The 13,742-nt window shown below is 36.4% G+C and overlaps 1 non-coding gene across 1 annotated transcript; it reads right to left on the reverse strand.

Moving 5' to 3' along the window:
• Positions 1 to 13,351: 13,351 nt before the first annotated feature.
• TRNAS-GGA (transfer RNA serine (anticodon GGA)) lies at positions 13,352 to 13,424 on the reverse strand. Its single transcript has one exon. It is a non-coding gene; the product is annotated as a tRNA-Ser (tRNA).
• Between the last annotated feature and the right edge of the window lie 318 nt (positions 13,425 to 13,742).

Raw genomic sequence — 13,742 nt, forward strand, 5'->3', positions numbered from 1 at the left:
GGGACATGGTCTGCTATTTCCCAGGGAACCACATTTAAGTCCGGTAGACCTGTTTATGTGTTCAGAGAATGTGTGATTCCTAGGGGTGTGTGCAGTCCTCTAGGTATAAGTGTGAAGGATCAGAGAGAGAGAGAGGTGCTTTCTCCCACTGAGGCTTATGACAGGCTACTGTAACTTCCTACTGGAGAGAATTGTTCAGTTTGTGCAGCCTGGGGACAACCTTCAGCCTTCACATATATATCAGCTCAGTGAGATAAGAGGGGACATCTTTCTGGTCGATCTGTCTTACCACTTAACACAGTCCTGAGTATGGTAGACACTTGACAGCAATTCCTTCAATCAAATTAGTCTAAAGACCCAGGGTGCCTCATGTTTGAGCATTTTCCCTCTCTTCCCAATCTCAAAGTTATGTTAAAAGGGATGCCTGGAAGGAAGAATAAAATCCATACATTTTTAAAAAGCAGTCTTTGAGGTGAGTGTGGAAAAATATTGTTGGGCCTTGATGAAACTTGGCTTTGACTGTTTCATAGTTCTTGCTGAACCCCACTTTCTCTATCTGTAATCAAAGTGGATGATTCTTCCTTCTGTTCAAGGACATGACATTGATCCCTTGAGACCCTTGTGAATTGTGACAATGGACAAAAGACAGGGAGACAGGGAATATTAGTTTTGTGTGTGCACATATATACACACACACATACAGACACAACACGGAGGTTAGGACACTGCAGGCAATGGAATCACCACCTTTCTCCTGGTTCTCCTCCTCTACTTCTTTCCCACGTGAGACACAGTTCTCTAGGAGGGATGTGCATGGGTTGAGGTTATCACCCACATTGCAAGGGACACAAAGCTAGCTCTAGCCAGAAGATAAACTTCCATTCTCTTTGCTGGTTCTACATCACGGGTTTTGCTGTTTGTTCATTTTATATCATAATGAAGGCAAGACTGCTTATGACATTGAAGATTTAATTTGGCCGAGTATTAACATAACTCTGGGAATCGCTGAATGTGGAGATGATCACCCTGTCAGCTGAAGTGGGAGTGCAAGTCTGGGGACAACAGGTAATCACAGTATTCTAGCACCTCAATCTCCACCTCTGTTCCCAAGGAGCAGCTGCTGCTGCTGCTAAGTCGCTTCAGTCGTGTCCGGCTCTGTGCGACCCCATAGGCGGCAGCCCACCAGGCTCCCTTGTCCCTGGGATTCTCCAGGCAAGAACACTGGAGTGGGTTGCCATTTCCTTCTCCAATGCATGAAGGTGAAAAGTGAAAGTGAAGTCACTCAGTCGTGTTTGACTCTTAGCGACCCCATGGACTGTACCCCACCAGGCTCCTCCATCCATGGGATTTTCCAGGCAAGAGTACTGGAGTGGGGTGCCATTGCCTTCTCCACAAGCAGCAGCTAGTGATGTTTAATTCCTTGCCAGCTTTGTTATGCCAAAGCGTATATACAGGATTATTTTTTCAACACTATTATGAAATGTCTTAATGCTACCAATATACTGTCACTTCATATTCTATAAAAACTGCTTATCTGACAGTGACTATTTAAATAGAAAAGTTTTACAAACAGAGAAGAACAAAACACACAAGCTATGTAGATAATAGCCTTAGATGCATTTCTAATGAATGTTTTTTTCTACTGAAAATTATAGAATAAATAAAAAATAACTTTTCAGTGATTTCATAATTAAACCCTGCAGGTGTAAAACTGCATTAAGTACTCTGTGTCACACTTTCAAAGTCATGATTTCAAGTAGAACGCCTAGGCACTGACAGGCCATCTAAGACCTAGGAAACTTTTATAGATTTCCAAAACTATTCAGGTTCAAAGTCACATATATTTATTAATACTAGAGATACCAGAAGTCTAGGGGTCCCCTGTGTCCAGGGAAACCTCTGTAAAGAGTTGGTGTATTCCTGTGTTTCTTAAAATGTTATGTGCATTCGAAGTACCTGGGGATCTTATTAAAATGCAGATTCAGGTTCAGAAGCTCTGGGATGGGACCTGAGAGGAGAGTTGTAATAAGCTCCCAGAGGAGACCAATGTTACTGGATACTAGAACACACTTTGAGTGGCAAAGGTGTAGACTCCTCTCTTGAACATTAACTTGGCTGATTTCTTACTATACAAACCACATTAAAAATGAAGTTGTGAAACCTCGTTTTGACTCACACTATAACAACCAATAATCTCATTTGCATCTGCTACCTTATATTTGCTGAATTTAGACCCTAAGGTTTGGTATAAAGAAGGGCTGTGTCTGTGTAACTATTACAACTATGATAAAGTAAGAAGTGTATCAAATAATGATAGTAAGAACTGTGAAAAAGTGTGGGATCCTTAAAGAAAAACACCAATACAGTATACTAACACATATATATGGAATTTAGAAAGATGGTAACAATAACCCTATTAAAAAAAAATCTCTAATGAAATGCTACTTAAAAGTAAATAGTCACAAGATGTTTTTATTTGATTAATACAGGTGTTAATTCAAATGTCATTATGAGAAGCAAACTGAGCTTTTGGAGTATGAATGTGGAAACTTTGAATTATACACTTATTTTAAATTTGTGTTAATCTGTGCTATACAAAATCATGTGAGTCATTTTAGGTATGTTCACACATCATTTTTTTTAATATCTTTTAATTAAATATATAAGCTTTAAATATCACACTGTTACAAATGTGTCAACGTATGAGCAAACACAGATTCCTAATTCTATTTATTTTTAAGAGAAAAGCATTAGTTTACTAAATACATTATACTCATCAAAATTTTTTCCAGTATATTCTCATAGTTACTAATAAGAAAATTCATAATTATTTATAAGTTAGAAAATATTTTATATGACTTGATAATATGAGAATGGAGACTATGTTGTTTGAATTTCTTTTGGTAAAAATGAGGCTAAATATATTAGCAATAATATGAAAATAAGAAAATACTCAGGTAATAGCTATTTATACATTTCTTTCAGTATACTGACATTTAAGTAATTGAGGAAAGATTTTTAAAAGTATGCAAATTATTAAAAATGTTCATTTATTTATTTCATCAAAAGGAATTAAAGTAAATTTAATTTCAAATTTGCTTTAAAATTAAAAATGTTAAACCCATTAGGATTCTTTTTTTAATTTACAAAGGGCTTGATAAATTGACTAATATTCTGTGACTGCTTTTTTTTAAGAGCAGAGAATATTTTGTTTTCAGATTTTAGACTATGTAGATAATGGCTCCCTCTACCGGTGAAACTCTGCGGATGATGTGTATGTAAAGTTATTTGAATGACCCAAATTCCATAATACTGAGTAAAACGTGGCTTTCATCAGAATAGTTGTTGATTAAACTAGCACTACATTGTAATACCTTGAAAACAAAAAGACTTGGATATGTAGTGACACTTTGATTCCCTGATTCATATGAAAGTCAAATACTCTTCAACATCTTACAAACTAGAAAAGTAGATATTTCTAAAAATAATAAAGACATAGTGATTAATTTAAACATTCATTTAATTGCAAAAAGATACTTTGTTTTTAAAACAATTATACCCCTTTCTTAAGGTAAAGGATATCATAGATTATCAGCTTTGTTGTTGTTGTTGTTTTGAAATTACAAATAGTATCTAGAGTCCCTCCCACTGAATATCATTTATTTTGGATGCAACACAGTTTATCTTTCTAGCAAGATTATATATTTCCTGAATGGGATGGATGTTGCATATTCCTAATTCAATGCTCAAAATTTCAATCAATTCAGTGACTTTTCTAACTTTTACAAAATGCATTACTACTTTTTTTTTTTTTTTATTTCCAAATAACCCACAAATTAACTTCAATAGGAAAGAGATTCTGTATTTTTCTTTGTGCTAGTATGTAACTACATGTTAGATCACATATGAAACATACTAAGGGAATTTTTAAAATTTTACTCTCATAGCATATCATCTTTTTCTTCTTTATTTAATAGAGTTCTATTTGTAGTGTTCTCTCTTTTTAAAAACCTGGTGTATCAAAAAATCAGGATTTTTAAAATGATTTTCAAAATTTAATAACTAGGAAAATCTCAAGCTTTTGTTCTACAGCAGTAGCAATAATCAAATTCTATGTTGAAGGGGGAAAAAAAAGCACAAACATGTGAAGTTATTGTCCCAGAAAAATTCACATAATCATTAGTTGGTAGATTGCCTACTCAAAGTCAAATCAGAGCTCATTCAACTAGAACCATTTCAGTGATGCGTTTTAAGGCTCATAGTACCAAATTTTTGCTACACCTGGCATCCTTCAGCATCCCTCCACAAAAGATATTTCTATACTCAAATTCAGATTTGAATTCTGCCCATCTTTGTGGAACTAATTAATTTTATTTTTGAATTATATTTTTTTTTATTCTTTTTTACTCTACTTCTTAATCCATCAACAGTTGAACTTTCAGAGTATTAATATACATAATTTAAAATTGAACTACCTTCTCAATATAATCTTACTGGAACCTTGTAAATTCAGGGTTCTTCTTTCTGACTCAAATCTCTTAAAAATATTATTATAGAAATGTTCATAGTCTTCTCTTGCAAATAAAACGTTGGTAGCCATTTAGGTGATCATATTACATTACATTAACTGCAGAAGATACATTATTGGTGTGAATACAAGTCAAGGATATAAAATTATAAAAATTGAAAAATCCCTCATTCATAATAAAGATTTGCTTTTTGGAATATCACCTTAAAAAGAGGATGTGCTAACACCATATTTCTGTGTATAGATTATAAATCTATTTAAAATTGTAATGGCCTTTTAGTTTATCTAAATATAAAAGTATTACCATAAAGTTTCTCAAAGCAAGAAAAGTATTATGCAAATGAAATAGGTTACTAGAATTGGAATTTTGGGAGCATGTAGTTAGTGGTATGAAAACATTTAACTGATGCTGAATATTTAACAAGAAAAGTGAATAATCTTACTTTTCTCTAAGATTTTTCTGATGGGAGAGTAGGTTCGATAGCCAAAAATAGCCTTTAAATTTTAATTAAATGTAAGCCTAAAAGACATATGATTTAAAGACATCATAGGGCATGATTTAATAGCCCATTAATATTTCTCTGAATCTTGAGTTTCAGTTTACCACACATTAGTGGAAATCAAAATATATTTTTCGACTATATGCTGCTGCTAAGTTACTTCAGTCATGTCCAACTCTGTGTGACCCCATAGACGGCAGCCCACCAGGCTCCTCCGTCCCTGGGATTCTCCAGGCAAGAACACTGGAGTGGGCTGCCATTTCCTTCTCCAATTCATGAAAGTGAAAGTGAAGTCGCTCAGTCGTGTCAGACCCTCAGCGACCCCATGGACTGCAGCCTACCAGGCTCCTCTGTCCATGGGATTTTCCAGGCATGAGTACTGGAGTGGGGTGCGATTGCCTTCTCCCTTAGACTATATATCTATGTATAATTGAGTTGATCCAATCTTAGAATTTTTGAATTACCTTAGGGGTCATCTAGGGCAAACTTCAGTTAGTGAATCAATCCTATTCTATTCATAAGAAATGCTTTCCTAGCTTATGCTTGAACATTTTTAGTGGTAATCAGTTAACAACTTTTTAAGATATTACTAAAGGATTAAATGATGTAAATTAAAAAACAGAGACATCACTTTGCCAACAAAGGTTAATATAGTCAAAGCTATAGTTTTTCCAGTACTCATGTATGGATGTAACAGTTGGGCCATAAAGAAGGCTGAGCACTGAAGAACTGTTCCTTTTAAACTATGGTGCTGGAGAAGACTTAAGAGTTCCTTGGTCAGCAAGGAGATCAAGCCACTCAATCCTAAAGGAAATCAACCCTGGATATTCATTGGAAGGGCTGGTGCTGAAGCTGAAGCTCCAATACTTTGGCCACTTGAGGGCAAGAGAAGAATGGGATGAGATAGTTGGATGGCATCACCAACTCAATGGAAATGTGTTTGAGCAAACTCAGGGAGATAGTGAAGGACAGGGAAGCCTGGCATGCCACAGTTCATGGGATCACAAAAATCTGACACAATTTAGCAACTGAACAAAAACATATGTTACATGTGAAAAAGAATGGCTCCTATAATGTCTACCCACTGGTCTGCTTTCTGTTTCTTGGGAAGTGTTTGGTATTTTTCTTCCATATTCATTCAACAATTTCTCATGTGATATATTCTCACAATATTTTATTGCTCTGATTGCCTTTTCTCTGAATGTTTCTTAATTGTTAATGTTTTTCTGAAAATCCATAGTCAGGAATTGGGCAGTTCTTCACTGCATTTTATACAAAGAGATAATACAGGAAAAATGGATTCTTCATCATTACAAATACACTCAAATTTGAAGTATCTACTTTGTATCATGTCTATATGTTCACATATATTTATAACATTTTTTACTTTGCTTTTTTATTGAAGTGTATTTACTACACACTATGCTGCATGTGTACAATATAGTGATTAACAATTTTTAAAGGTTATATCCATTTTTAGTTATTATAAAATATTGGCTATATTCCCTTTGTTATACAATATATCATTGTAACTTATTTTATAGTAAATAGTTTGCACTCCCTACTTCCCTACCACTCTATTTCCCCTCCCCACCTGCCTCTCCCCATTGGTACCTATTGGTTTGTTCTCTGTATATGTGAGTCTATAAACAATACCAGTAATTAGGACAGCTTATTAGTCAAGCTCATAACATTTCACACAAAATCATGAGAAATGTAGGCTATAGAAACAAAGCTGGAGAAGCTGATCATTAATTATAAGACATATTATTATGGACATATTAAAGAAATTCATAGTTTCTTTTAATTAAAAATGAGGTTACAGACACACAGTATCTCTCCAAGAGGAGTCATTTTTACTAGGCTATGTGTTTCCACAGGTAATTATTATAGAAACTATTGCTATGTGAAAATGTTTTCTCTTATGAAAATAACTTTTATATAATTCTGAATGTAAGTAATGAACAGCTTATGATGATGAAGAAATGGAATTATCTTTGAGATGTGAATTACTTCTGCTTTGACATTTAATAATTTCATGTACATAAGAAATAGGATATTTACCCTTTAGCATTTTTAGCTTCAAAGATGGCAAGGATAAGTCTGTTTCCTGCTGGGAAAATTTTCAAAGAAGTTATACAGTTTTCAAAATAGCTCTAGCCAACAATTCTAAAGATTTCCTTCTCAAATAGTATGAGTCGGTTTGCAAAGTAATCATTTGATAGAGATTATAGTTTTTTCTATAAAATATGAGTCTTTAGATCTAAATTGTCAGGGTTGCACTATGCCTTATTACTCTGATTGTTTACAGATATCATGACTGCCCTTGGATATGAAATTTCAGGAAAACTGATAATAGCTTCACAATGAGTGGATAGACTTATAACTAGATCTTCTAAAAGATTACATGTACTGTGGAATACACTTTGCTAAAATGATTCTATCTTTAAATAATTGTTGAACACAACTTCCTGAGTAAACAAGTGCCATAATCTATTTATACATTTTTGTTCTATATTTACTGCATGTCTAAAAAGAAGATAAAGTTAATTGCTACCACATGAAATATCAAATTACAATTTTGCATGTGCCACTAAATGTGTAAAGTGAAAAAGTTTTTCTGATATTTGGATATTAGTAGCAAAAAATTATTTTAAAAACTACGTTTCACATCTCTTGATTAGTCTATTATACATTAAAGGGTGGTGTCATGTGTATATCTGAGGTTATTGGCATTTCTCCTGGCAATCTTGATTCCAACTGGTGCTTCAACCAGCCTGGCATTTTGCATGATGTACTCTGCATAAGAGTTAATAAGCAAGGTGACAATATACTGCCTTGACGTACTCCTTTCCCCATTTGGAACCAATATGTTGTTCCATGTCTGGTTCTAACAGTTGCTTTTTTATCTGCATACAGATTTCTCAGGAGGCAGGCCAGGTGGTCTGGTATTCCCATCTCTTTCAGAAGTCTCCACAGTCTGCTATGATTCACACAGTCAAAGGTTTTGGCCTAGTCAATAAAGCAGAAGTAGATTTTTTTTCTGGAATTCTCTTGCTTTTTTGATAATCCAATGGATGTTGGCAATTTGATTTCTGGTTCCTCTGCCTTGTCTAAATTCAGCTTGACATTTGGGAGTTCATGGTTCATGTACTGTTGAAGTTTTGCTTAAGAGAATTTTGAGCATTACTTTGCTAACATGGGAGATGAGGGCAATTGTGAGGTAGTTTGAACATTCTTTAGGATTTTCTATGTATAGTATAACATCATCTGCAAACTTATTCATTTACTTCCTTGCAGTTACTTTTTCTCCAATTTGAATTCCTTTTATTAACTTCTCTTCTTGGATACAATCACATTTACTATCTCAAAGTAAAGAATGTAATACCTAGAAATAAACCTGCCTAAGGGCTTCTCTATTATTGCCTTGAAACCCCATGAACAGTATGAAAAGGCAAATGATGGGATACTGAAAGAGGAACTCCCCAGGTTGGTAGGTGCCCAGTGTGCTACTGGAGATCAGTGGAGAAATAACTTCAGAAAGAATGAAGGGATAGAACAAAAGCAAAAAAAAAAAAAAAAAAAAAAAATACTCAGTTGTGGATGTGACTGGTGACAGAAGCAAGGTCCTATGCTGTAAAAAGCAATATTGTATAGGAACCTGGAATGTTACGCCCATGAATCAAGGCAAATTGGAAGTAGTCAAACAGGAGATGGCAAGAGTGAACGTCGACATTCTAGGAATCAGTGAACTAAAATGGACTGGAATGGGTGAATTTAACTCAGATGACCATTATATCTACTACTGCGGGCAGGAATCACTTAGAAGAAATGGAGTAGCCATCATGGTCAACAAAAGAGTCCAGAATGCAGTACTTGGATGCAATCTCAAAAACAACAAAAATTTCCAAGGCAAACTATTCAATATCACAGTAATCCAAGTCTATGCCCCAACCAATAACGCTGAAGAAGCTGAAGTTGAATGGTTCTATGAAGACCTACAAGACCTTTTACAACTAACACCCAAAAAAGATGTACTTTTCATTACAGGGGATTGGAATGCAATAGTAGGAGGTCAAGAAACACCTGAGGTAACAGGCAAATTTGGCCTTGGAATACAGAATGAAGCAGGGCAAAGACTATTTGAGTTTTGCAAAGAGAACACACTGGTCATAGCAAACACCCTTTTCTAACAACACAAGAGAAGACTCTACACATGGACATCACCAGATGGTCAATACCAAAATCAGACTGATAATATTCTTTGCAGCCAAAGATGGAGAAGCTCTATACAGTCAGCAAAAACAAGACTGGGAGTTGACAGTGGCTCACATCATGAATTCCTTATTGCCAAATTCAGACTTAAATTAGAGAAAGTAGGGAAAACCACTAGACCATTCAGATATGACCTAAATCAAATCTTTTATGACTATACAGTGGAAATGAGAAATAGATTTAAGGGACTAGATCTGATAGATAGAGTGCCTGAACTATGGATGGATGTTCGTGACATTGTACAGGAGACAGGGATCAAGACCACCCACATGGAAAAGAAATGCAAATAAGCAAAATAGCTGTCTGGGGAGGCCTTACAAATAGCTCTGAAAAGAAGAGCAGTGAAAAGCAAAAGAGAAAAGGAAAGATATAAGCATCTGAATGAAGAGTGCCACAGAATAGCAAGGAGAGATAAAAAAGCCTTCCTCAGTGATCAATGCAAAGAAATAGAGAAAAAACAACAGAATGGGAAAGATTAGAGATCTCTTCAAGAAAATTAGAGATACCAAGGGAACATTTCATGCAAAGATAGGCTTGATAAAAGACAGAAATGGTTTGGACCTAACAGAAGCAGAAGATATTAAGAAGAGGTGGCAAAAACACACAGAAGAACTGTAAAAAAAGATCTTCACGACCAAGATAATCACGATGGTGTGATCACTGACCTAGAGCCAGACATCCTGGAATGTGAAGTCAAGTGGGCCTTAGAAAGCATCACTATGAACAAAACTAGTGGAGGTGACGGAATTCCAGTTGAGCTATTTCAAATCCTGAAAGATGATGCTATGAAAGTGTTGCACTCAATATGCCAACAAATTTGGAAAACTCAGCAGTGGCCACAGGACTGGAAAAGGTCAGTTTTCAATCCAATCCCAAAGAAAGGCAATGCCAAAGAATGCTCAAACTAGGGCACAATTGCAGTCATCTCACATGCTAGTAAAGTAATGCTCAAAATTCTCCAAGCCAGGTTTCAGCAATAGGTGAACTGTGAACTTCCTGATGTTCAAGCTTGTTTTAGAAAAGGCAGAGGAACCAGAGATCAAATTGCCAATATCCACTGGATCATTGAAAAAGGAAGAGAGTTCGAGAAAAACATGTATTTCTGCTTTATTGACTATGCCAAAGCTTTTGACTCTGTGGATCACAATAAACTGTGGAAAATTCTGAAAGAGATGGGAATACCAGACCACCTGATCTGCCTCTTGAGAAACCTATATGCAAGTCAGGAAGCAATAGTTAGAACTGGACATGGAACAACAGACTGGTTCCAAATAGGAAAAGGAGTATGTCAAGGCTGTATATTGTCACCCTGCTTATTTAACTTCTATGCAGAGTGCATCATGAGAAACGCTGGGCTGGAAGAAACACAAGCTGGAATCAAGATTGCCGGGAGAAATATCAATAACCTCAGATATGCAGATGACACCACCCTTATGGCAGAAAGTGAAGAGGAACTAAAAAGCCTTTTGATGAAAGTGAAAGAGGAGAGTGAAAAAGTTGGCTTAAAGCTCAACATTCAGAAAACGAAGATCATGGCATCCCGTCCCATCACTTCATGGGAAATAGATGGGGAAACAGTGGAAACAGTGTCAGACTTTATTTTTCTGGGCTCCAAAATCACTGCAGATGGTGACTGCAGCCATGAAATTAAAAAACGCTTACTCCTTGGAAGGAAAGTTATGACCAACCTGGATAGCATATTCAAAAGCAGAGACTTTACTTTGCCAACAAACGTCCATCTAGTCAAGGCTATGGTTTTTCCAGTGGTCACATATGGATGTGAGAGTTAGATTGTGAAAAAAGCAAAGCACTGTGGAATGGATGCTTTTGAACTATGGTGTTCAAAAGCTCAAAAGAAGACTCTTGAGAGTCCCTTGGACTGCAAAGAGATCCAACCAGTCCATCCTAAAGGAGATCAGTCCTGGGTGTTCTTTGGAAGTACTCATGCTAAAGCTGAAACTGCAATACCTTGGCCACCTCATGCGAAGAGTTGACTCACTGGAAAAGACTCTGATGCTGGGAGGGATTGGGGGCAGGAGGAGAAGGGGACGACAGAGGATGAGATGGCTGGATGGCGTCACTGAGTCGGTGCACATGAGTTTGAGTGAACTCCAGGAGATGGTGATGGACAGGGAGGCCTGGCGTGCTGCATTCATGGGGTCGCAAAGAGTCTGATATGACTGAGTGACTGAACTAACCTGAACTGAAGGGCTTCTCTGGTAGCTCAGTGATAAAGAACCTACCTGCCAATTGAGGAGACACAGTTTTGATCCCTGGGTTGGGTAGAACGTCTGGAGAAGAAAATGGCAACTCACTTCTGTACTCCTGTCTGGGAAATCTCATGGACAGAGGACCCTCGCAGAGTACAGTCCATGGGGGTCACAAAAGAGTCAGATACAACTTAGCAACTAAACAACAACAAACCTACCTAAGGAGGCAAAATACCTGTATTCTGAAAGAAACAGAATATGACACAAACAGGAAGACATATCATGTTCTTGGATTGGAAGAATCAATATTATCAAAATGGCTATAATACCCAAGACAATCTATAGATTTAATGCAATCACTATCAAATTTTCGATGGTATTTTTCATTGAAATAGAACAGAAAAAATTAACTTTGTATGGTGACACAAAAGACCCCAAATAAAACAATCTTCAGAAATAAAATCAGAAGTGGAAGAATCAGGCTCCCTAATTTCAGACTGTACCTTATAGATGCAGTCATCATAATATTATGGTACTGACACAAAAATGGAAATATATATCAATGGTACAGGATAACAAACCCAGAAATAAACCTATAATCAATTAATCTATAACAAAGGAAATAAGACTATACGATGGAAAAAAGATAGCCTCTTTAATAAATAGTGCTGAGAAAACTGGACTGTTAAATGTAAAAGAATGAAATTAGAACATTCTCTAATACCATATGAAAAATAAATTCAAAATGGAATAAAGGTATAAAGGTAAGACCAGGTACTGTAAAACTTTTCGAGCAAAACATAAGCAGAACACTTTTTCATATAAATCACAGCAAGATCTATTTTGACCCACCTCTTAATGAAAATAAAAATAAAATGAACAAATGGGACCTAATTCAACTTAAAAATTATTGCACAGCAAAGGAAACCATAAACAAAGTGAAAAGACAACCCACAGAATGGGAGAAATTATTTGCAAATCATGTGAAGGACAAGGAGTCAATCTTCAAAATGTACAAATATTAACTCATGCAGTTCAATAATAATTAAAAAAAACAATCAAAAATGAACAGAAGACCTAAATAGATGTTTTTTCCAAAGATATATAGATGGCCAAGTGTGCTTAGTCCCTCAGTCATGTCCAACTCTTTGTGATCCCCTAGACTGTAATTTGCCAGAACCCTCTGTTCATGGGGAATCTCCAGGCAAGAATACTGAAGTAGGTTGCCATGTCCTCCTCCAGGGGATCTTCCCAATCCAAGGGCTGAACCCAGGTCTCTCGTATTACAGGCAGATTCTGTACCATCTGAGCCACCAGGGAAGCTAAGAGGCGCATGAAAAGATGCTCAACATCACTAATTATCAGAGAAACACAAACCAAAACTAAAATGAGATATCACCTATCAGTCCAGAATGGCCATCATCAAAAAGTCTACAAACAATAGATGCTAGAGACAGTGAGGAGAAAAGGAATCCTCCTACACTTCTGGTGGAAATGTACATTGGTACAGCCACTATGGAGAACAGTATGTAGGCTGCTTAAAAACTAAAAAGTAGAGCTACCATGCTGCTGCTGCTGCTGCTAAGTCACTTTAGTCGTGTCTGACTCTGTGTGACCCCATAGACGGCAGCCCATCAGGCTCCCCTGTCCCTGGGACTCTCCAGGCAAGAACACTGGAGTGGGTTGCCATTTCCTTCTCCAATGCATGAAAGTGAAAAGTGAAAGTGAAGCCGCTCAGTCGTGTCTGACTCTTTGCGACCCCATGGACTGTTCCTCCCACCATGGGATTCTCCAAGCAAGAGTACTGGAGTGGGTTTCCATTTCCTTCTCCACGGGATCTTCCCAACCCAGGGATCGAACCTGGGTCTCCTGCATTCCAGGCAGACACTTTAACCTCTGAGCCACCAGGAAATTAATTACAAATAGAAACTAAGTCACAGACTTAGAAAACAAACATTGTTTGTTATTGTTAGAAAACAAACCAAATAGGAAAGGTGAAGAGGAAGGATAAATTGGCAGTTTGGGATTGACATATATACATTACTATATTTAAAATAGATAACTGGCAAGGACCTATTATACAGCACAAGGAACTCTGTTCAGTCTTCTGTAATAACCTAAATGAGAAAAGAATTTGAAAAAGAATAGATATATGTACACGTATAACCGAATAACTTTGCAGTATACCTGAAATTAATACAAAAAATCAACTGCAGTATATAATTTAAA

This window comes from Bubalus kerabau, chromosome 2 (assembly GCF_029407905.1).
Source record: "Bubalus kerabau isolate K-KA32 ecotype Philippines breed swamp buffalo chromosome 2, PCC_UOA_SB_1v2, whole genome shotgun sequence".
NCBI classification, from domain to species: Eukaryota; Metazoa; Chordata; class Mammalia; order Artiodactyla; family Bovidae; genus Bubalus; species Bubalus kerabau.